The 21,341-nt window shown below is 43.1% G+C and overlaps 1 protein-coding gene and 1 long non-coding RNA gene across 4 annotated transcripts in view; both read right to left on the bottom strand.

The window, feature by feature from the left end:
• LOC110256759 (uncharacterized) overlaps nt 1-18,866 on the bottom strand; it is a 36,789-nt gene extending 17,923 nt beyond the window's left edge. The window contains exons 1-4 of one of the 3 annotated variants that reach the window (XR_002338689.2): nt 18,770-18,866; nt 17,664-17,808; nt 8,181-8,297; nt 6,503-7,044 (exon numbers count right to left, since the gene is read on the bottom strand). This is a non-coding gene — a long non-coding RNA (uncharacterized LOC110256759). Of the gene's footprint in view, nt 1-6,502; nt 7,045-8,180; nt 8,298-17,663; nt 17,809-18,769 lie in introns of those variants that run through there. The other 2 variants (XR_002338688.2, XR_014827742.1) reach the window with 2 other exon arrangements.
• The window catches only part of ZNF365 (zinc finger protein 365), an 831,894-nt gene that overhangs the window by 293,904 nt on the left and 516,649 nt on the right, over nt 1-21,341 (bottom strand). The window lies entirely within an intron of this gene.

Here is a 21,341-nt window from a genome sequence, read left to right as displayed (position 1 = left end):
TTCCAGGGACAGGGAGTGAACCTGCACTATAGCAGCGACCCAAGCCACTGTAGTAACAATGCAGGATCCTTAACCCACTACACCACAAAGAAGATCTGATAGAGATGTTTTGACTGCCCTACTAAAACTCCTGCAGGCCAGCGGTGTGGGGAATGGAATGTTGCCTGGACCCTGGCTTTTGTTGTCTCACAAAGTGCTGATTCTGAACATTGCATTTGTCTAACCTCAATCTGTGTAGCAAGAAACAGAATCCTTTTTTTTTTTTAAGGGCCGCAGGTGTGGCATATGGAAGTTCCCAGGCTAGGGGTGGAATCAGAGCTATGCCACAGCCACAGCAACACAGGATCAGAGCTGCATCTGTGATCCATACCACAGCTCACAGCAACACCAGATCCTTGATCCACTGAGCGAGGCCAGGGATGGAACCCGCATCCTAATAGATACTAGTTAGATTGGTTTCTGTTGTACCACAACAGGAACCCCCAAGAAGCAAAGCATCTTAATGCTGCCCATTTGGCTGTAGCAAAAAATGTAAAAACGCTGCTTTTTAGTAGCCAGTTATTTTTCCAAGAGACATCTCTATATTTTGTTACCATGTAAGATAAGCAGCACTTCCCTATCCTCCTGTTACACACCATCACTGGTCCCACTCTGAGTCTTGCCACACTCAAGGCTCACCTGAAGATACAAGAAGAACATGAGGGACAAAAATGGACTAAGGCTCAGGGAAGGAGTGAGTCTGAGGGGTGGAGTGTGAAGTTCATCTTCCTTGGTAGGAAGAAACATCAGAAAGCTGAGTGGTTTTGATGGTCATGTTAAAATGGAGAATCCTTTTATCCACAAACCAAAAAGAGCTCTGTCTTTTAGCATAGGGTGGCTGGACCACCTTCCCCTTTTCATGGTCAGGTTCTGTCACCTGACCCCAAAGTTACATCTTGAAGCCTGGATGATCACACACACTTGACATTTCCAAGAAATGATTCTAAAACTATCTTGAGCCAAAACAGACCAAATGTCCAAAGATGGTAACAAGGTGCCCGACCTTCTGCAGAGTCCCAGCAGCACCAACCCAGCTCTCTCCCCATGACGTGGTCTCCTAAAGACAATCACGTTTTTATATGCCTTAGATATTAATTACAAGATCTATTGAGGTCTAATTCTTCATACACTTGTGTGGAATTGCTAAGAATTTGTAAAACTTGTAAAATTATAAAAATTCTCATCTGGGTACTTTCACCTCAGCCTCATCCTACAAGTGGCTACTCAAAGTTTTGTGTTTCTACTTCTTGGAAATTATTTAAATATCTAGCCATGTAAAATTCAAATATCTCTTAATGAGACACTCTGTAAGGACTTCTAAGCAGAGACTTCCATGTTAACTGCTTTTCAATTGTAAATGATGTGAAAAGTTTCCCTCTGACAAATGGCTGGCTGGAAGGTGTCAACTTTCCGAAAAAGGAAAAGTTCTCCAAGCTTGTCCAAGGCCAAATGCACCCTACACCTTTATGGCATGAGGGATATCAACCTGTTCGACATGCTTAAAGGGAAAACGTGAAATATAGGTTGACAGGAGGAGAAGAACATCCACAAAGGGAGATGGAGCACAGAGAGAAATCAGTCAGGATCTCAGAGGAAGGAGCTGTGCTGAGTGTCACACTGTAACTGTTAACTAGCTCTTCCTCTGACATTATGAATGTGCTAGCATTTGGGGAAACAGTAGGGCAGAATGGGCTGCAAACCCAGACTAGCCTAACATTCTTCTTATTCTGTATAGTAAGTAAACTTATTATCAAAGTTTATCTCTCCTCAAACATAGTTTCTATACAGCCAATGGTTTTATTTTGTCCTTCAGCCCCAGCCTTGTTCTTAACTTTCCCCTGTTCCCTGACACTCAGAGACCAACAGAGAGAGAATGGATGGTTCAGGAAATAATAGTGAGTCATTTCCAATAAAATAGTGCAAATGAAGGTCTTGTGAAAATGGGTCAACAGGGGATTCATCTTTCTTTGATAAAAGTTATCATTCATAGGTGTTGTCTACCCATGTTTTCCAAAGACGACTGGCATAACAGGGCTATTGAAGGACAATGCTAAGCTCAACCCCTTATCAAGGTCAGGGTCAGGCAGGTGAGACGTTTGTAAATAGCTAGATTATGTCTAGATTATATGACTGCTCCATCTTTGATTTCAAGAGCTGAAAGTTGGTGCCCTTTGCTGGGAGTTTTATGGAGCCAGGGGGATTCCAAGAGGACAAAGCAAGGAGACCTGCTTAGACTCATCCAAGAAAGAGACATGATGAGATACTTGAGGATCTCTGTGTTTTATACTAGTGAACCTTGTGTTAAAGGGCTGACAGAGACTTAGGACAATAGCCCAAGTGAGGAATCAAGTGTATAGATTTGACTCAAAATTTGCCTGTGCCAAGCCTTTTAGGAATGGCATCTCTATCTACTTAATGAGAGAGAAGTCATCCCATAGAGTTAGGAGACGGATCACCAATAAATGGAGTCCCCAACATATGGGAACTCCTAAGTATTCCCAAATGTGAATTCCCTCCCTTCCACCCCCGCCGAGACTCAGCCCCAGGAAAACAGCAAGGTGCAAATGTGTTGACTCTAAGCAGTTAACAAGTCCACTAGTGTTTCTACATTACTCAGTCTTAGTCACTAGGCATTCACTGGGGATCCACTGTGAGCATAAAAACAAGACTATGGGCTGTTAATCTGTGTCATTCCCTGATGTGTCTGCCCTCTTTAACTGCTTCTGCTTCCAACATCTATGTCATGTTCTTGTCTCCGGACAATGCAACTGGGTTGGGTACTAACAAAGAAGGCCAGAATGAGCTCAAGGGTATTGCATTATTGCTGGAAGAGTGTTCCCATTAATAAAAGCAGGCATTGTGTAATGTCATTCACATATTACTGTACATGAGATGATGCAATGTAATACTGGCCCTTGATTCACCCGGAGTTTAATGGCAGAAATGAGACTGGCCATTCCAAACACTTGCATTCTTACTACTGAGAATCACAGAATGTTAGCGCCGGAAGGAACTTTATAGAATATCTCACCCAACCTTTTGTTTTACCAATGGGGAATCTGAGGTTATGTTATTCTTCATTCAATATACCAACTGGAATCTATCCAAAGGGCCTGTTTCTACTCACAAATGCAACATTTTAAAACTGCTTGGGTCCTATGCCATCTGCTACCATCCTTTGTAGACTGGAAAACTAAGAGTCTAGAATAATTCCAAGCCATCTAGTGCACTTCATCAACATTATTAGTATCTTGGCTCCAGAAATTCTCTCCCTGAGGGTAGAGTGATGTGGGATAAAGGTGGAGAAAATAAAAATTATTCTTATTTACTTATAATTTCATCTGATTCATGGCTGCATCAAGGTGAGCTTTCTAATCTTAGATCTTTAGGGCATGGCCCCAGCCCTCTGCGCTATGTGATACAGAGCTATGAAGATTGTCCAGCTTGTAGCAATCTCAAAGGCATGTTTGTGTTGGACCATTTTTAAAATGATATAGTCCTCACTGGAGCTTGCACCTATATATGCGTCTATCCTCTGCCACATCTCCTTAATAGGGGAGGCAGATAGGAATAAAGTAGTCTGGGCTATATTGTCTATACAGCATCAACACATGGATAATGTAGTTCTCAAGTAAGTCACTTTTTGCCTGAATTATTTGTGTCACTTTGGAAGGGATTACAAGAAGCTTCCTTAAGCATTATCCTTGGCTTTGGAAGGCTTTGTTCAATGGAAGCATGTCGGCTTTGTGTCAAATGGCCTAAGAGAAAATTCATGGACATTATCATTTTTCTCTAGGAAAGTTTTCAACTAGAGGGTACTGTAAATATCTGCCAGTACACAGAGTCAAATGAATCTATTTGCCCGGGGTTGGCCATTACAAGTGACTTGTAGCCAATAACCTATCTGCTTGGGATCAAGATGCTTAGCAGGACTCCTGAGAATACAAAAAGGTCTGCTGAATAGCATTGAGAACTATGTCTAGATACTCATGTTGCAACAGAAGAAAGGGGGGGGAATGTAACTGTAATGTATACATGTAAGGATAACCTGACCCCCTTGCTGTACAGTGGGAAAAAAAAAAAAAAAAGAATACAAAAAGGTCTGGAAATTAGCAGACCTTCCTTCTGTTTTTGAGAAGGGCCCTCCTATGTTTACATAATACAAAGCTTTGGAAATAGAAAACCCGGGCCAGAGAGTTAGAGGCCAAGAGAAGAAACAGAAATTAAATGAAATGCTTCCTCTTGCCTCCCCCTCACTCCTGTGAAAATAGACAGAGACTTCCTTTGCTACTTACAAATGGGGAGAGTGCTGCTTTGTAATTAGAGCTGAGTTGTGAGGTTGAGGCAAGCTGGGTGGGTGTTGACAACTCTGAGTTATGATCTCCCTGAATTTAAACCCCATCCCCAGGAGGGTCTTTGGGTCGGGAACCAGCATGCATAAGAGTAGAGGGCACTTGACTTAACACTAGGACATCATTTTTTGGCGAGCACAGTGTTTAGCTAGACTCTTCTACTCATCAGAAGTTCGTTGTTGAAACTCATCTATGCCACTCAACACAGAGAGAATGAAGAGTATTAGAATGGTCTTTTGAAAGATCTGTAGGTTCAAGAAAGAAGAATGTGGTTTTCCTTCATTTATTCCATAAATGTTTATCAACCCATCTCTCCTAATCTATGCAATTTGCCATGTTTGGGGAGAATGGGACAGTAAGGGACCAAGTTCCACAATCTTTCATGCCAGTCAAGGAGATCAGCCAACCCACAAATAATGAAAATAAAAAGAACATAACAAGCTCCTTTAGAAAGCTAGGAATAAAACTTATAGAAATCCAGAACTAAGAAAGATCTGGCTGAGCTTGGGAGAGCAGGGAAGGCTTCATGGTGGAGGTGACAGCAGGAAGGGCAAAAAGAATTTGGGTGGTAAACAGCATACGCAAAGGCCAAAAAGCGTGGAGGTATGTTTGAGAAATGTTTGTCTCCTCTAGCTGGAGACAATGTAGAGGATGATATGAGAGAAATAGGAGCTAAGGCTGAATAGGAGTTTTTAAATGCCAGGTGGGGAGTCTAGACTGTAGGGCAGGAGAGCAATAAGGAACCACTGAAGAGCTGAATGACACTGTAGAAGAATTTATCTGGCAGATGGGTTTAGAAGTGAAACACAGGAAGAAGGTGATACAGGAAACTATTACAACAGTGCAGATCACAGAAAATGAAAGCTGGAATTGGGGGCCGGAGGTGGGACAGGGAGAGAGAGAAGCAGTAGAAAACAAGATGAGAAGGCAAATATGGGAGACACTGTGGCACTAAAATAGGAAGTGGTAGATAAGGCAGAACACACTGTCGGAGATGTCCTTGAGGGGAGTTCCCGCAATAGCGCAGTGGGTTAAGAACTCAGCTCCAGTGGCTCTAGACACTGAGGAGGCATGGGTTTGATTTCCTGTCTGGGAGTTGGTTAAAAGATCTAGTGTTATTGCTGCTGCTGCTGTGGCACAGTTCACAGCTACAGCTTGGATTCAGTCCCTGGCCCAGGAACTTCCATATGCTGCAAATGCAGCTATTAAAGAAAAAAAAAAAAAGTCTTTGAGGATTGTAGCTGCCTGTAATCCTCTCCTCCGTGATGATCAAACCATTTCTATCTAGGGAGGGGGGCTTAAGAGAAAATTGATTGCCATGAAGAATTTGTCAAGAGCTCATCCAAAATAAGGATCTCAAAGAAAGAATTCAGTAATATCTGAGAAGCAGACTTAGAGGAAGTATTGAGCACTATACTGTGAAGGGCTCTTCTGAGTGGGATGAATACAGAGGCAAACAAGGCAGAAGACCAGCCTTCAGAGGACTTATAGCTGGGGAGGCAAGAATATCATCACACACTATAAGAAACAATATAATTAAGAGCGCAATTGCATGGTCCAGACTGTGAATTATATAGACATTTAGAAACAAAGGAAAGCCATGGGGTGAGGGTGGTGGTGATCAAGTTTCCTGGAGGAAATGGTACACAATGTGTTGTCATGTTTGGGGTTTGAAAAATGGAGAGAGGCACAAGAGCGATGCAAACAAATGCAGAGTGCTTGGACTGGACAGTCATGTTTATGAGGGAAAGAAGAGACTAAACTGGATATCTTTTTTTCTGGGAATTTGGCCAAGTTCTCAAAGGCAGTCATCTAGGAGATATGAAGGGTGCACAAGAAGAGTCGAGTAAGCCTGATGTACTACTTGGATCAATAGTGAGCCGTATTTGCATAGTTACAATCTGAACACTGACCACTGATTATTAATGGAACAATCTTATAATATGGCTATTTATGGGGTGATGGGAAAAGTAAAGTTGGAGGTACGTATATCAAATAGGGAAGTTCCTGTCTTCTTCCCAGGGATCCAATAAATAATGCTTAGAATAAATCAAAAAACAGCATGGTAGGAATTCCCTTGTGGTACAACAGGTTAAGGATCTAGTGTTGTCACTGCAGTGGCTCGGGTTGCTGCTGTGGTGCTGGTTTGAGCCCTGACCTGGGAACTTCCACATGCTGCAAGCATGGCCAAAAAAATGCATAAGATGCATATTGTTTACAAATATAGGGGTGTCTGGGAGAGACAGAAGCTAAGTAAGTGGGAGATGGTTGCCTCCAGGGAGAAAGAAGCCTCCTAGGGTTGAAGTGGGGTGGAGGATGGCTAATTTTATTTATACTATGTGAATTTTAAAATTATACTAGTGTCATAGTTTTTGAGAAAAAGAAATGGCTGGGGGATGATTTGAGTGACTAGGTAATATAAGAGACTTAGATCCATTTTGCTGTCTCTGTTGGAGACCTTAGGGTGACTTGCCAGGTAGGCTCCCTGTGTTCTCCTTTTCCACCTTCCTACTGCCCCCAAATCAGCCTCCCCATGATCCTTTCCACCAGAGCCTTCCATATGTGGTTTCTTCCACCTGGTCCAGGGTCACACGGTAGCAATGTTTCCAGCTCCACTGATGATCCCGAGGGAAGAAGCCCTCATTTCATTGTACTGCAGATTAGTACCAGGAATCAGCAAGGTGTTAATAAAAATGATCAACATGAGAAAACAAAGCTGAATCCAATTTAGAGAGTTCTAACACTCCTGGTCCAGCCTGATTCCTAATTATCGTGTCTGCTCCTAATTCTCTGGTCTGAACTTGATGGCTCCATTTTTATTCTAGATTCTCCATACGGTCAGGGAAAAAAAAAAAAAAAAAGACCCGGGGAGGGGGTGGGAAGACCCTGAATGGAAAAATTAAGGGTCACAAGCGGATGATTTGCATTTGGAGGGCTATCTCAAGTCAGGATGAAAGCTAGTTCTACAAAAGAATGATTCTTCTCTCCAGACTAAAAACAATCTTTAGAATTCTGGGTTTATTTTGAATGTATCCTACTCCAACTTCTTTTTTCCTTCTACTCAACTCCCCTCCAGAAAAGGGTAAAGGCTATTAACCTCTCCAGATCTGTGAGAAGATGGTAGCAAAGGTACATCGAAGTGGCATGCTTGGGATTCAGAACCAGCTCTGCCCCTTTTTTCTGGAGACTTCCAAACAAGGCCAGGTGAGAGCTGTATTATCAGTCAGGGGAGGAACTCTGTACAAGATATTTTAGCATATCCTGATCCTCACCATTCCCCAGTAACTTTTCCTTTAAAAGGTCCCTGCTAAGTTTCTGCTGAGAAAAGCAAAAGATTTCCTTTTCCTTTTCTCTCTCTCTCTTCCTTCTGCTTGCAACAACACAGTTCTAAGCCTGCACTCTGGGCAATCTGAGTTTACAAAAGACCTTTGTCTCAGGCAGAGAAGGCAGAAATGGGGCCCTCCGATAGGCTGGCTTGTTATTGATCGAAAGCCCCAGGCACTCAGGTGCCCAGATTGCTTTATCTGCCTTTTTCATAGCCAACAATCAGTGATAAATGGGACGTAGATATTCAGCAATTACTAATAAAAGCCCACACTTCTTTCTCAGTCTTTGGGAACCCCCATTTCTTAATGGCATTCACTTTTATCTCAAAGAGGGACCAAGAGTTTAGGCACCAAACTAGCCTTGGAGCTCAGCCCTTGCACGGGGGCATCACTTGGGCTCTGTTGTGTCATCCAGAGCCTTTCCTACCAGCACAGGGAAGTTTGAAGGGATTAGTTTTCTCACCTGTCCCGGGATGACAAGCATTTTTGCTTTGTTTCATTTTCTGGTTCTGTGGCAGTGAATGAAGGAAGTATGGCCAAGTGTCCCCTGAGAACAATCGGCACACCAGAGGCCCACACCCTGCAAAAGGGAAGGAGTGTGAGTGAGTGAGTGTGTGTGTGGTGGGGGAGATGGGGTGGATAGGTGGGTACCAAAAGGGGCCAGATGTCCGGCTAGTTAGGCAGACCCTTCCTTCTTGTTTCCTTCTCACCTTTTGAGGATGGTTCTAGCAGCACCCAGAGCAGCACACAACAGTGGGCACATCCAGAAATATTCTCTCCAATTTCTGGATGTCACATAATCAGTCACTGTGTGTGCCAATGGAGAAGGCTTTGGGCTGAAGCTTCAGGAGCCGGAGGGAAATGCAATCTGGGCTCTGGCTGCCACCCTGCCTAAGGGCCACCAATAGAAGGAACAAGAAAGAGAGTTGTCTCCCCAGCTGAGCTTCTTCCAAAATAGGGATCTGTAGGACAACAAGTAGCTCTCTGATTTCTCCCCCATTCAATAGTTAGTCAGGCCTTTTCTGGCTGGGCTGACACTGCTTAATGTTCCTGCTGTGGGACAATTCCATGATAACTCAAGTTCATTTTGACCTCTGAGTCTGAAGAGAAGAATCATTCACATCCAGTAGTCCTTAATATCATTTTTTCCCAGTCATGTCTTCTCTCTTTTCTGATCCCATTTAGAGCCCTTCAGTGACGGACTCATAAGATGCTGATTTAGGATGGACTTTATTGTGATCTCCTGAGAGCACTCTGAAGCTAATACACATAAATCAATGGGTCCAGCTTCTGGAATGCAATGAGGAATAAATGAAATTCTAGCTACTTATTATTACCACTATTGCTTATATGCTAAATATGAGTTTTCGGGTAGATAGACAGATGGATAAATGGAGGGGAGTCATCCTCTGTGACTATCGCAAGTAGGCGTTGCAATGAATTACAAAAGGATTTCCCCAATGATCTGGCCAGCCAGGTCTCCAAACTGGAACTGGAAGTTGGGGATTTCCACATTTTTAAAGCTCCGCCTCCACTGTCAGTTTTGTTCCAGTCTTCACTGGGATACCTGAGGTATAGTTTAAGAGCTGATACCTGCCTCTCCTTGACTCTCTTTTTCTAGAGTGAAAGCCCAACTTTTGCTGATAGACTGTCGCCAATAGCAATATTATTTCTAGAAGGATAATCCTTATCTTGATGACTGATTTCTAACATAAACAGAGAAGAGAAAATAAAAGAACACCATTTCCACAGCATGTGGTGGAGAAATAAACAAAAAGGTGACTAGTTGCTATGGTGGAAGAGGGCTTTTGCATGCTCAATTACCTGCCTGAGCTGTTGGCCTGCTTCCTGGCTGCTTTTCTTTGCATTGCTTGACCTTTAGACTAATGCCATTAAAATACATACGCAGCACCACATAAATGGTTTTCAATGGCCTGGCTGCTTAGGGAAAACTCATTGACGAGCAGTGTATAGTTACTTATGCATGGGAAAAAAAGAGATTAAGAGTCCTTTTTGACATCAGCTTGCTAGGATCACATTTTGTTATGGCCCCTCTATAGATTAGTGACCTCCCTATGGATTGTTGACCTCAAATGACATTAGAGCATCTGGCATCTCCTCTAGCTACCAGGTAAGGTGGTGTATCCATGGCTGAGTTCTCTGCTCTGGGTTCAGTGGTGAGCTAGTTGCCAAGTCACTGGCTGGTGGAAAGAGTGGCATTATATTCTTCTACACTTCTGTGCTTGTCTGGATTCATCTGTGTCTTTCACCATAATCTTGGTTTCATTTGGATCTAGATACTAGAGTTACATGCTTTAAGGGCTTAAAGTTCTTCACCCCCCAGCCCCCATCCTCTCCTACCAGTCTCTCCATAGAAAGGGAAACTAAGACTATGAACCTGATATGGATTCTAACCCTAAAACATCAGAGAGAGGCTCCAAATAGATAAGAATGCCCCTGTGGGTCAAGCTATAGCATTTTGCTATTCACAGAGCCATTCATCCAATCATGTACATTTGAAACAAGTTCACCTCATTCATTTGTTTTTGTTTATGCCAAATATTAAGATGAAACAAATGAAGCCAAAACATGTCTTTATTTCCTAAGGAAGTAGATCATTATAAAGTCATAACATAAAGCTCATGAGAAAGATAACAAAGAATATGACCGTGGAGAGCTGGAAAGATGACTTTAACTGGGGTCCTGAAGAAAGGAAAGGGTGTGATGCATAGGTGTGGTAGAGAAGGGCTCTGCCCTCAAAGAAACATGTCCATCAACATGGTTTTTGAGAACAATTTCTGCAAATGGAAGTTGTTTTTGTTTTTTTTTCCTCCCAGAGTGTGTATCTTGTGAACCTCAAAAAAGCATTTGCTGTATTTACCTGAAACAGAACTGACTTTAGAGTCAGTTTACAACCCTTTGATTTAAAAATGGATCTGGGACAGAGCCAGACACATGGAAAGAACAGCTAGTTTCCCTCTCCTTTTCAGTATCAGCCATTCATGTGGCCAGAACATCTTGCCTATGCAAACCTATCTTCAAATGAAAATATGTACATATTATACATTTGTATAATGTACACACTATATATATACACTAGCTGATATAGAGACATTTAAAACTAGATGTATTTGTGAACTTATCATATATTATAGTACACTGTATATTATTTACTATTTAAAGTATATACTTATAATGTTATATAACCAGCAATTTTCTTTCCTTTTCCTTTTGTGTTTACACAGTTTTGTCTTCATCATACTTAGAGCATTATTATTATTAGCGCCGATGTGTGTGTGTGTGTGTGTGTGTGTGTGGCCAACCCCATGGCACTGGAAGTTCCCAGGCCAGGGACTGAACCCACACCACAGCAGTGACCTGAGCCACAGCAGTGATAACTCCTGATCTTTAACCCACTGAGCCACAGAGGAACTCCTGATAATTCTTTATGTGCTCTATTTCCTTTCAGGATCCATTTCCCCCTTCCCTATCCTTCTCTGCACTCTGGAGGCTGACTCTGTGGATCATGTATCCAAGGTCCTTTGCTGACAGGCTTGCACTGGGTTCAGCAATAGGAAGCAGTGCAGGGATCCTAGAGAGCTGGAGAGAGAGGTCTCAGGATATGTCTCATCTGTTCCTTCCCAACTTCTTTCCTCCACAATCATGGCTTCTATCTGCGATACTGCTAGCCCTGCTCATTCTCCTTCTCCCCTCAGCCCTAGTCCCGGCAGAACTGCCTCCATTCTCTCTTCTCTCTGGTAGCCTCAGCATCCCTTGTTTATTCTTTCCCTTAACCCTGCTCTCAACTCTGTATATATTTCTGTCATGCAAGTCTCTTCATTTGAATTATTTTAGAGTGAATTCTGTTTCTTTCTGGAAGTTGCACTAATATAATCCTCCATTCCTTTGTTTAAAAATTAATCGCAACATGGAATGGGAAAGTCCAGAGTGTCCAGAAACCCTTTTCTTTTTCTATCTATAAACTTGTTGGGAAATCACGCTTTAAAGAAGGTTGTTATTCAGAGACTGATCTTATTTTCTTCTACTGTTCGACAGAATTAAGTTGCTTAAGAGATTCTATATATTTATGTATTTATTTTTGGTCACTCCTGCAGCATGAGAAAATTCCTGGGCCAGGGATGGAAACTACACCACAGCAGCTATCCCTACTGCAGTGGTAACGCCCATCCTCAACCCCCTGTGCCACAAGGGAATTTTAAGATATGTTGTATTATTCCAACTCAGTACCTTGAGACCAAATTCTAACCTCTACTTGGACTTTATAGAGACTTAGAAGTCTTTACCTCATTAGCAATCTCGGTGCCGGTTTTACCAACATAAGATAGATGAGCGATAAAATGGGTAAGAGAAACCATATTTTCATTCTTGCATTTCTTTTTTGCATCTTTCCTGACATCGATGGTCTACAGCTCCATGAACATGGTTTGGTTAGAGTGATTCAGTCTAAGGAGGAACCAATTCTTGTTCTGGTGGAACTAACATTTTCATTCTAAAACTCATAAGGCAGCCACAGGCCTCGGCATAGGAGGGTGGCCATTTAGGCTTCAAGTGTTAAGCAGAATGGAATAGTTACACCACAGTTTTCCTGGACATAACTTTTCACCTTTCCTCCTGTTTCAAGAATTCCATTCAGTTTGTAGGCAATTGTAGTTGATTTGACCTTGTTTTCCCTCTTCCCTATCTTTAGCCATTTACAGAGGCTATCTCAGGCTCTCACCATCTCCTTCCTGAATTATTGCAGTAGTCATCCAACTCATATCCCAAACTCCATGGATTATATTTCCTGAAGCTTAGCCTGTATCCTACTTGTCAACTCTATATTTTTGATGCCTCCCATTGCTCATATGAGTTCCCAGCCTCTCAGCAAGCATTTGGAAACCCTTTATAAGCCGTCTCCAAAATCTCTTCCATGTCTAAACTCATCCAACACTCTCCAAAAGACACAGTGCTCCTGTACTTTGGACTCTGATCACCATCCTTATCCCATCCAGTTTTGTGTTTCTGTGGCTTTGAACACCCTTCTCTCAATGCTTGAGAGTCACTGAGAAACTCACCTTCCCTGAGCCTGGATAACCTCTTTTGAATACCTCTTTTTAATTCTTAAAGTCAGAATTATATATTCTTTGCTCTGCAGTCTCAGACGTTTACTTTTTTTTTTTTTTTTTTTTTGTCTTTTTAGGACTGTACTTGTGGCATATGGAGGTTCCCAGGCTAGGGGTCTAGTTGGAGCTGTAGCCACCAGCCTACCGCAGAGCCACAGCCATGCGGGATCCAAGCCATGTCTGCGACCTACACCACAGTTCACAGCAACACCGGATCTTTAACCCACTGAGCAAGGCCATGGATCGAACCTGCCTCCTAATGGATGCTAGCGGGGTTCATTAACCACTGAGCCATGATGGGAACTCCCCTTAGACATTTACTTTTAAGTCATTTACAGTTGCCTTGTTTTGCAGTGAATCGTTTATTTCTGCCATTACTTATGATCTCTGCAAAAGCAGAATGTTTTATGTACACAATCTCTCTATGATCTTGTTTTTCCAGGGCAGTGACTTTTCTGTCTTGTTGCGCCCCTAAAGACACTCTTGGCTATCTGACCATATATCTGTTCAGAAAACATAGCCCCAGCTTTTATTCATCTTTATATAGCCCTGTTAAAGAAAACTCTTTTGATTCTTAAATTGAAAAAAGCAGATGACGTCTTAAGAAGCAGTAGTTATCCCTGGCCCCACCCCCGTCCTATGATTCAATTAGGAAAACTGTATTTATGTCTTGGACCAGCTTTGTTTTCCTCCAGATGTCTTGGCAGCTGGGGAAAATAGGAAAGAAAAAAATGACACCTATCCATAAGGAATCATGGAAATCGAGGTTTGAGGTGAGGAAGAAGCAATTCAATGAATGAAATCAGAACCATTAAGCTTTTGAGGTGCCTGCCCTCCTGCTTGTTGTATCATTGTGTCAACACACAGGAACAGCTTCCTCTCCTTGCCAAAAGACCTGACAATATCTACCTTTCATGCTGGAAAACAGCAGCTGTAGCACAACCTGAGAACAACACCCCTTTTGTATTGAGAGCCCAGTTCTCCAGAGCTCTAATCACTTCCAAGATAGCATCTCCCCAGTTCTCAGAATATCCCTTGGAGGGAAGGAGGAGGCTTGTATTGTTATAGGCTCTATTTTGCATACAGTGAAAACAAGGCAAGCTGAGGTTAAGTGATTTGTCCTTGGTCTGGGTATGAGTCAGACACTGAGCCACCAGGAAAAGCTTCTTCATTCCTGGGCCATTGTTCTATCCTCTTGATACTGTCTTTGGGGTTTCAGAAGGCTATAGAAGTCGCTTGACCCAGAAGTGTTTACAATGGGGAGAATATGTTGTATTGTGGGTTAGGTGCCATAGAACTGATCTAGAACAAACATATGCGTATAGAACTCTACTGTCATTCTTGTAACTGATGGGGGAAAAGGACAGGGGGCAGGGCCAGGTGGGCTCTTTTTACCTCCCAAAATATCAGCACTGGCTAGTGATCCAGAAAGCACAAGTGTGACAAGTGTAAGGGGAGTTGTATAGTCGTGTTTGCATCCCTCAAACCGGTGTCTTTGCAGAACCTATATAAGCTGGGCACTGTGCTAGCCCTTTGGGCTGTGGTGTGGAACATGATAGGCATTGGCTCTGCCTTCACAGGCCTCCACTCTGGTGAGACCACACACATTAAACAGGGGAAGTAAGTAATACAATTTTCATGGTAGTTCAGATTTAAGTAGGCTGGACCCATGTATTAGGAAAGTACCTAGCCTGTCCTATTCTTTACCTCTCAGCAAGACATTCAAGATCCATTTGAGTATATCCTCAAAATATCTTCCATCTCCAACAGCCCCATCCCTTTATCCCACAAACACACTCCAGCCCCACTCAACTCTGATCACCTTCCTGGTCCACTCACTGTTACATTTCTGTGGCTTTGCTGAAATGAGCTGAGACCCTTGGCTTTTTAATTGACGGATCTTAGACTGGAGGCAAGGGTGGGAGCCATGCTGAGGGAGAGGGTAGGCCACTGAAATGCCTGGTGATCCCAGGTGCTATAAGTGAAGAGGCTGGGAAGATGGCTGTTATGGTGCCTATTACCGTGGTTAAAGTCTTTGTCTGACATTTCAGCTAGTGTAGTAGAAAAAGTACTGGGTTAGGAGGCTGGGTGGTAATCATGACCAGATCTTAGGTAAGTCACAATAGCTTAACCTCATTTTTGTCTTTTGGCCAACTAAGCAGATAAGATTAGGTGTGCCCTGAGCTTTCTGAGTAAGACTATACCTATCATTCTTTAACCTAATTTTATTTGTATAAAATATATATGTATGTGTGTGTGTGTGTGTGTGTGTGTGTGTGTGTGTGTGTGTGTGTGTGTTTAGGAGCACAGGGTAGTAGGAAGGGGAGAGTGATTTTTAAAATTAGACCAGCCTTTGCAAACTACTGGATTTCTTCCAACTATTCTTAAAACCAGTGCTAAGGTGAAGTTCTACATTCATATTTGTTTCTTCATAAATTATACGACCCCTGCCCAGAATAAATTGTATTCCCCCCACTGTATATGCTTGTGGATCCAGTCACTCTTATACTCTTCCCAAACTCTGAAGACCTTTTTCTGTTCCTTGCTTCTTTATTTTTTTAATGGTCACAACTGTGGTATATGGAAGTTCCCGGGCTAGGGATTGAATCAGAGCCACAGCAATACCAGATCCTTTAACCCACTGTGCCAAGCTGGAGATAGAATCCACACCTCCACAGTGACTAGAGCTGCTGCAGCTGGATTTGAAACTCACTGAGCAGGTAAGAACTCCTGCTCCTTGCCTCTGAGCCCCCAATTCTACCTGGGAGCTACCACCACGGTGTACCCAACCTTATAAGAGGCTTGAGAGTCTCTCCTATAGGGAATGTCCAAAGTACCCATCATCCTGGACCTGGTACAGGGAGCCCCATCAGCTTCTCCAACATAAGACAGATTGGCTTCAAGGTCACTTAATTAGAGCTGATTTTACACTTTGCTCATTTCTGGGGGAGGGAGTCAATTTCCTAGGCTTTTGCAACTTTCAGGCACACACAGATTGAGTCTTCAGCTCTGTTTCTAAGACACAAGACTATTTCACAACACTAGCGGCACAGCACAGTAAGATTTCTAAACAAAAGAGACATGTACACCTGCCAGGGCCAGGTCCTTACAGCCAGTTGAGTAAGAGTCTTAGTGATTCTTCGAACAAACGCTTGGGGGGTTTCAAATCCATGGGAGGAGTTTTAGAGAAACTGTATTGCAGCCAAAGTTGACATGTTTTCAGGTATTTAAACTCTCCTCTCTCCAAATGGAGATTTTGCCAGTTCATTCCAATTGTGCCATTTATTTAACCATCTTTAAAGCTATGATCTGAACAGACAGAAAAAGTTTGTCAAAAATAAGGCAGTATCAGAGTTTCCACTGTGGCGCAGTGGGAACTAATCCAACTAGGAACCATGAGGTTGCAGGTTCAATCCCTGGCGTCACTCAGTGGGTTAAGGATCTGGCATTGCCTTGAGCTGTGGTGTAGGTCACAGATGCGGCTCGGATCTGGCATTGCTGTGGTTCTGGTGTAGGCCGGCAGCTCTAGCTCCAATTCGACCCCTGGCCTGGGAACCTCCATGTGCCGCAGGTGTGGCCCTAAAAAGCAAAAAAAAAAAAAAAAAAAAAAAAAAAAAAAGCAGTATCTAGTAAATGATAGGATAGGACTTAAGCTAATAGAGCCCAAGAAACTAGAGTCATCCATCTCTGGGCTCTGCCAGGGTCATTTCCAGAGCCAGGGAAGGAATGACTCAGAAATGGTGCTGGTTTCGGTAGCACACATCTTACCTTCAGGCCCAGAAATCTAAATCCCAGATCAAGAAAGTTGTTCGCTCTGCTTTGTTTTCTTTGGCAGGGAGAGTTGGGTTAGGGGGATGGCACTTTTTATCCATCTGTGGGGCTGCACCCTGCAGTGATGCAAGCCCTGTACTTGCTCAACCTTGAGCTTGGAGTCAACAACAGAGCCATCAATTGTTTTGTGGATTGGAAGCGGGAGGGGGGGGGGGGAATAATGTCTAACACATCTGAAGGTCCTGGAGTGACCCCCCACCATGTGCAGCAGACAGCAGGTGGGATGTGGTTACCAAAATCTGGAGAGACTATTTCACACAGACATTCCCAAAACATTAATTACTCCTATAAGCATTTACCTAAAGGCTCTTAACTCATTTACATTTACTTAAAGCTTCATCATATAGTTATTTTCTTCCCTGCTGACAACTTTGCAACAGATGTAATAAGGTCTTATTTGATCTCTAATAAACCAAGGTACAACAGAGGTATTATACTTAACACTGATGACTCTAAAGACGCGCCTTCCCCCCCACCTTGTTTTAGGGCCCCACCTGTAGCATGTAGAAGTTCCTGGGCTAGGGGTCGAATGCTGCAGCTGCCAGCCTATGCCACAGTAACACCAAATCTCAGCCGCATCTGCGAACTACACCATAGCTTGCAGCAACGCAGGATCCTTAACCCACCAAGCAAGGCCTGGAATTGAACCCACATCCTCATGGATACTAGTTGGATTCTTTACCTGCTGAGCCACAACAGGAACTCCAAAGACATGTCTGTGTTAATCAAACCAATAAACTTAAGCTGGCTTCAATACCAGATACAAATTCACTACAGAAATGTTTCCCATATCACATGAATCTGAAATTTATTCTAGAATTTTTTTATTTCTGTAAGTTTATATGGGCACATAGTATCTTTTAAGCCAATTAAACAGAACTTAGCTATAAGCCAATCTTGGCAATACCATTTGGAGACAGATAGCTCATATTTTTAAGGTACACATAGACAAACATCTATCTATACAGACACAGAGATCTCCCACAGCTTACCTGCTGGAGTTTAAAAAGGCCTTTTTCTTTACTCCCAGAGATCACAGGTGATTAAAATTCACCAGTGAAGTTCACCAGGTAGATCATTTACTTCCCACAGGCACAGGAAGAGAAAGAGCAATTCTTTCTATAAAGATACCTTCCTCTAAGGGCATAAGCAAAAACCAGTTTTAGAATATCAAAAGCATCCCATCTGGGACATTTTCAGAAATTCTTTGCAGTTTTGAAATAGCCAATTCAGTTTAAACAAATAACAGCAGAGACAATAATACATATCACTCACTTTCACATGCCTCACTTTCAAAGGAACATGAATCACCATTCAAGTTACTAGGACCCTGAACGAGGGTCAAAACCAGAAGGAGAGAACAGGATTTGGATTCAGGTATCCAGACACACACAAACCCAAGAGAAAAGCCAAACCAATTCCAAAAGGCTCACTTTGATACAACAGCAGAGCCATTAGGGACCACTGTTCCCATAATACCTCTTCCAGGGTTTGAGAGGAGTGTGGGTACATCTCCTGCACTGGGCCAGGTGAGAACTGAGAGCTGGGAGAGCACTTGGCCCTCACTGATGAGCTGTATAAGGGATGCCCGGCTTTGACACTTCTTGGCCAGTTAACACAGCTGTTAACAGCTAACATAATATCTTCCCTCCATTCCTGGGCGCCTAACCCTTGCCTCCGCTCTTAGCTCAGCGTCTGTGGGCTTCCTCAACACAACAAGCAACAACCAGCCACAGCTGCGGCCACCGCCTGCCAGTCCAACTTCTTTTTCCCCTGTAATGTCGGCAGCATCTCCACAACCCTTGACATTGACCGTGAGCTCTCTGGACTCCCCTGGTGGCCCTCAGCATCCAGGCCAGCACCACAGGGCCCCACATGTTAGGGGGCTGCCCCACAATTTCCATTATCCTCCTTATTTCCTGACGTGTCCCAATCACTGGCGTTCCTCGGTCTCCTGGCTGCTCCGCCAATTGCAGGGCTGACCCCGCAGGCCTGCAAGCTCTGAACTTGCCAGACCTCCAGACCCAAGAAAGAGCCTGGACTCAGCAACAGAGACATCAGTGGTTTCATGGATTGGGGCAGGGATTGGGGGTCTTACCTGCCTGAAGCGAGGTCCTTGAGAGATGTCCCACCGTGCGCAGAGGAAGACAGGAAGATGGACAGGACGTGGCGGCGGGCTTGGCTGGTGGAGAAGTGGGGAGGACACCGGCTATGCAGGAAATGACGTCAGGTTGGCTCACGGGTTACCAGGGAAACCAGTAGCGAGACACGCCCCTCACCTTCCCTTTGATGGCTACCAGGTGGAGATGTTCTGACCTAAAGGTTAGAACAATCATTAGCTGGGGCTGGGGGCAGGTATGTAGGATGGTCAGCCACGTGAGTAGGTGTAGGTGAAGCAGGCCCTGGCCAAGCAGGGGACGTTCAGAGAGCAAGAGAACAGCCATCTTGGGTGGCCTGACAACATGCTATGGAAGAGGGCTTTGTCTTCCACTTTTGTCTCTAGATCGCCTCCATCGGTTGCCTTGTGCAGAGGCCATGACACAGGAGCCAGGCTCCCTGGGACTCTGTGCATCACCTTTAAACATAGATTTCTGCTTCTTGTGAACAGATCTGGATTGAAATTTGCTTCAGAAAGAAAAGCAAAACTGTTAGTTGATACAAGGTTTGGGATTATATGTGGATGGAAATTTGTTCCTATCACCTCCAACAATTTATAATCCTATGGAACTTTGAGGTCTGGGCACCTTTTCTTACTGACCAATAAAGAGAATCCTCCTTGGCTGGCAGCAGCTAACAAAAAGCATTTTGGTCTTGGGTTCTTAATTGCTAGGGACTAATATGCCAAGGTCAACTTTTTATTAGCATGTCTCTTTCCCTTCAGGAAAAAGTTTTAAAACAGTCTACCCAAAGGTCTTCCTATTGCTGGCTCTAGAGATGACTTGTGTTTGAATTTGGCCAATTAACATGACAATGTCAATGACAGATCCTTTTCCAAGGGAAAGAGTTGTTCTTTGAAAGGCAGTGTCTGAAGGTGTCGAGGCTGAGAGGCAGCTTCTCCTCTGGGACTATTTGGATTTTATGTTCCTGAGCCAAAAAAACATTCTTTAGCATTGGCTGACAAAATGGGTTACAGAACAGGAGTTTCTAAAGCTGCAGTGGAAACTTTAATTATTCAGTTCCTGTCAAAATCCATCTGCTTAATTCGACTGTTTCTGGGTAAGGTACTTTTTATTTCTCCAGCAGTATTACTTGATAACTCTCTGATAGAAATACGAAATCAGCTTTCTTTGAAAAGCAAGCTTTTTTCTTTATTCTTCTCAGCATTAGGAGTATTTGTGTTAGGCTGTGGTATCTTCCTAGAGTTTATTCACTTTATTGCTGATTTGGTGGAGACACGTAAGTGACTTTTACAGCTGAGAGGCAGATAGTGTCATTTAAGGAAATGCTGCGGGTGATTTCAACATGATAATGACTTAGCCACCGACTAGTGCCCATGACTTTTAGGGAAAGACTTTCTATAATTTATGGGGAGAAGAGCATCAGAAGCTGTTTTGGTTTGTAAAAGACCCAAATATGTGACATGTTGATGAGTACATCTATGGTCTTGGCCATTTCAGTGTGCCTCATCTGAAGAGTTGGAAACCCTATATTAGGCAATAGCTACATTTATGATGAATATTAGTGGATTGCTTTTTGGAGAGAAGGTGGGGGAAGGGTTCGAGGTGGCTGCTAAATGTATAAATATAGAATGTGCCAGCATTTGGGTTTTTTTAGGCTTAAATATCAGACAATGAGCCTTATGCAAACAACCAACTGAGTGAAATGATTTGTTATTTTAGGTGCTTGCCTGGATAATAAGCTAAAGGACTGAAACATAATTTTCAAAATCAGTGATGTGTATATTTTAAATAGAGATCAAAAAACCTATCTAGTGATTCTCAGTGTTGGGAAAACCTCAGTGAAGATATATATGTAATAAATAGTATATGTGTGTATATATATAATATATATTATATATATATATATGAAAGCGGACTTATTAGTGATGCTAGCTTTACATCTACATGGGGTCTGCATGGGGTCTGCGGTCAAAAGGAGTTTTCAAAAACAAAATCCTCTTTACCAATTCAAATAAAGAATTCTACTAATTTTAGCAGGTCTTCAAACCAAGAAAGCGTCATGGCAAGTTTGGGAAAACAGCTCCCCGGGAACTTGAAACTGGGGAGGAAAATAATAGTATTTTGCAGGTCTACTTCTGGGTAATGAACATTCCCATGATACAGTCATGGCACCGTGTGAAAATCTTGCTTTCCTGGGCATGGCCAAGGATGGTCTTCAGTTAACTAGGCACACCTCTTGCTTTTCCATTTTTTTCAACCCTTTTCCAGCTTTCCCGACCCTGACTTATGTCACTCCAGGGATGTCATGTATGCAGGGACAGCTTGTTAGCAGGCCTCACCCTGCACTTTCTGCTTTTTCCTGCAGTCTGTCACTGCACCTGCTGTTTCGCTCGCCTGCTTTGGAGGCTTGCAGGATGCATGGCTGCCTCTTGTTGCAAAGCTCTGACTCCTTTCTCATTAGACTGGGTTTGGGGCTTCTCCAGCCCTACTAGACACATCTTGGAGACAGTTCAATTTCTCCAGCCACCTCCCCATTGAAATCTTTAAGTC

Source organism: Sus scrofa, chromosome 14 (assembly GCF_054392235.1).
Source record: "Sus scrofa isolate SSC_HxYL_T2T_F1_AM1 chromosome 14, Sscrofa_HxYL_maternal_Yorkshire_Landrace_v2.0, whole genome shotgun sequence".
Classification (NCBI taxonomy): Eukaryota; Metazoa; Chordata; class Mammalia; order Artiodactyla; family Suidae; genus Sus; species Sus scrofa.
This window is presented reverse-complemented; position numbering and strand designations above follow the sequence as displayed.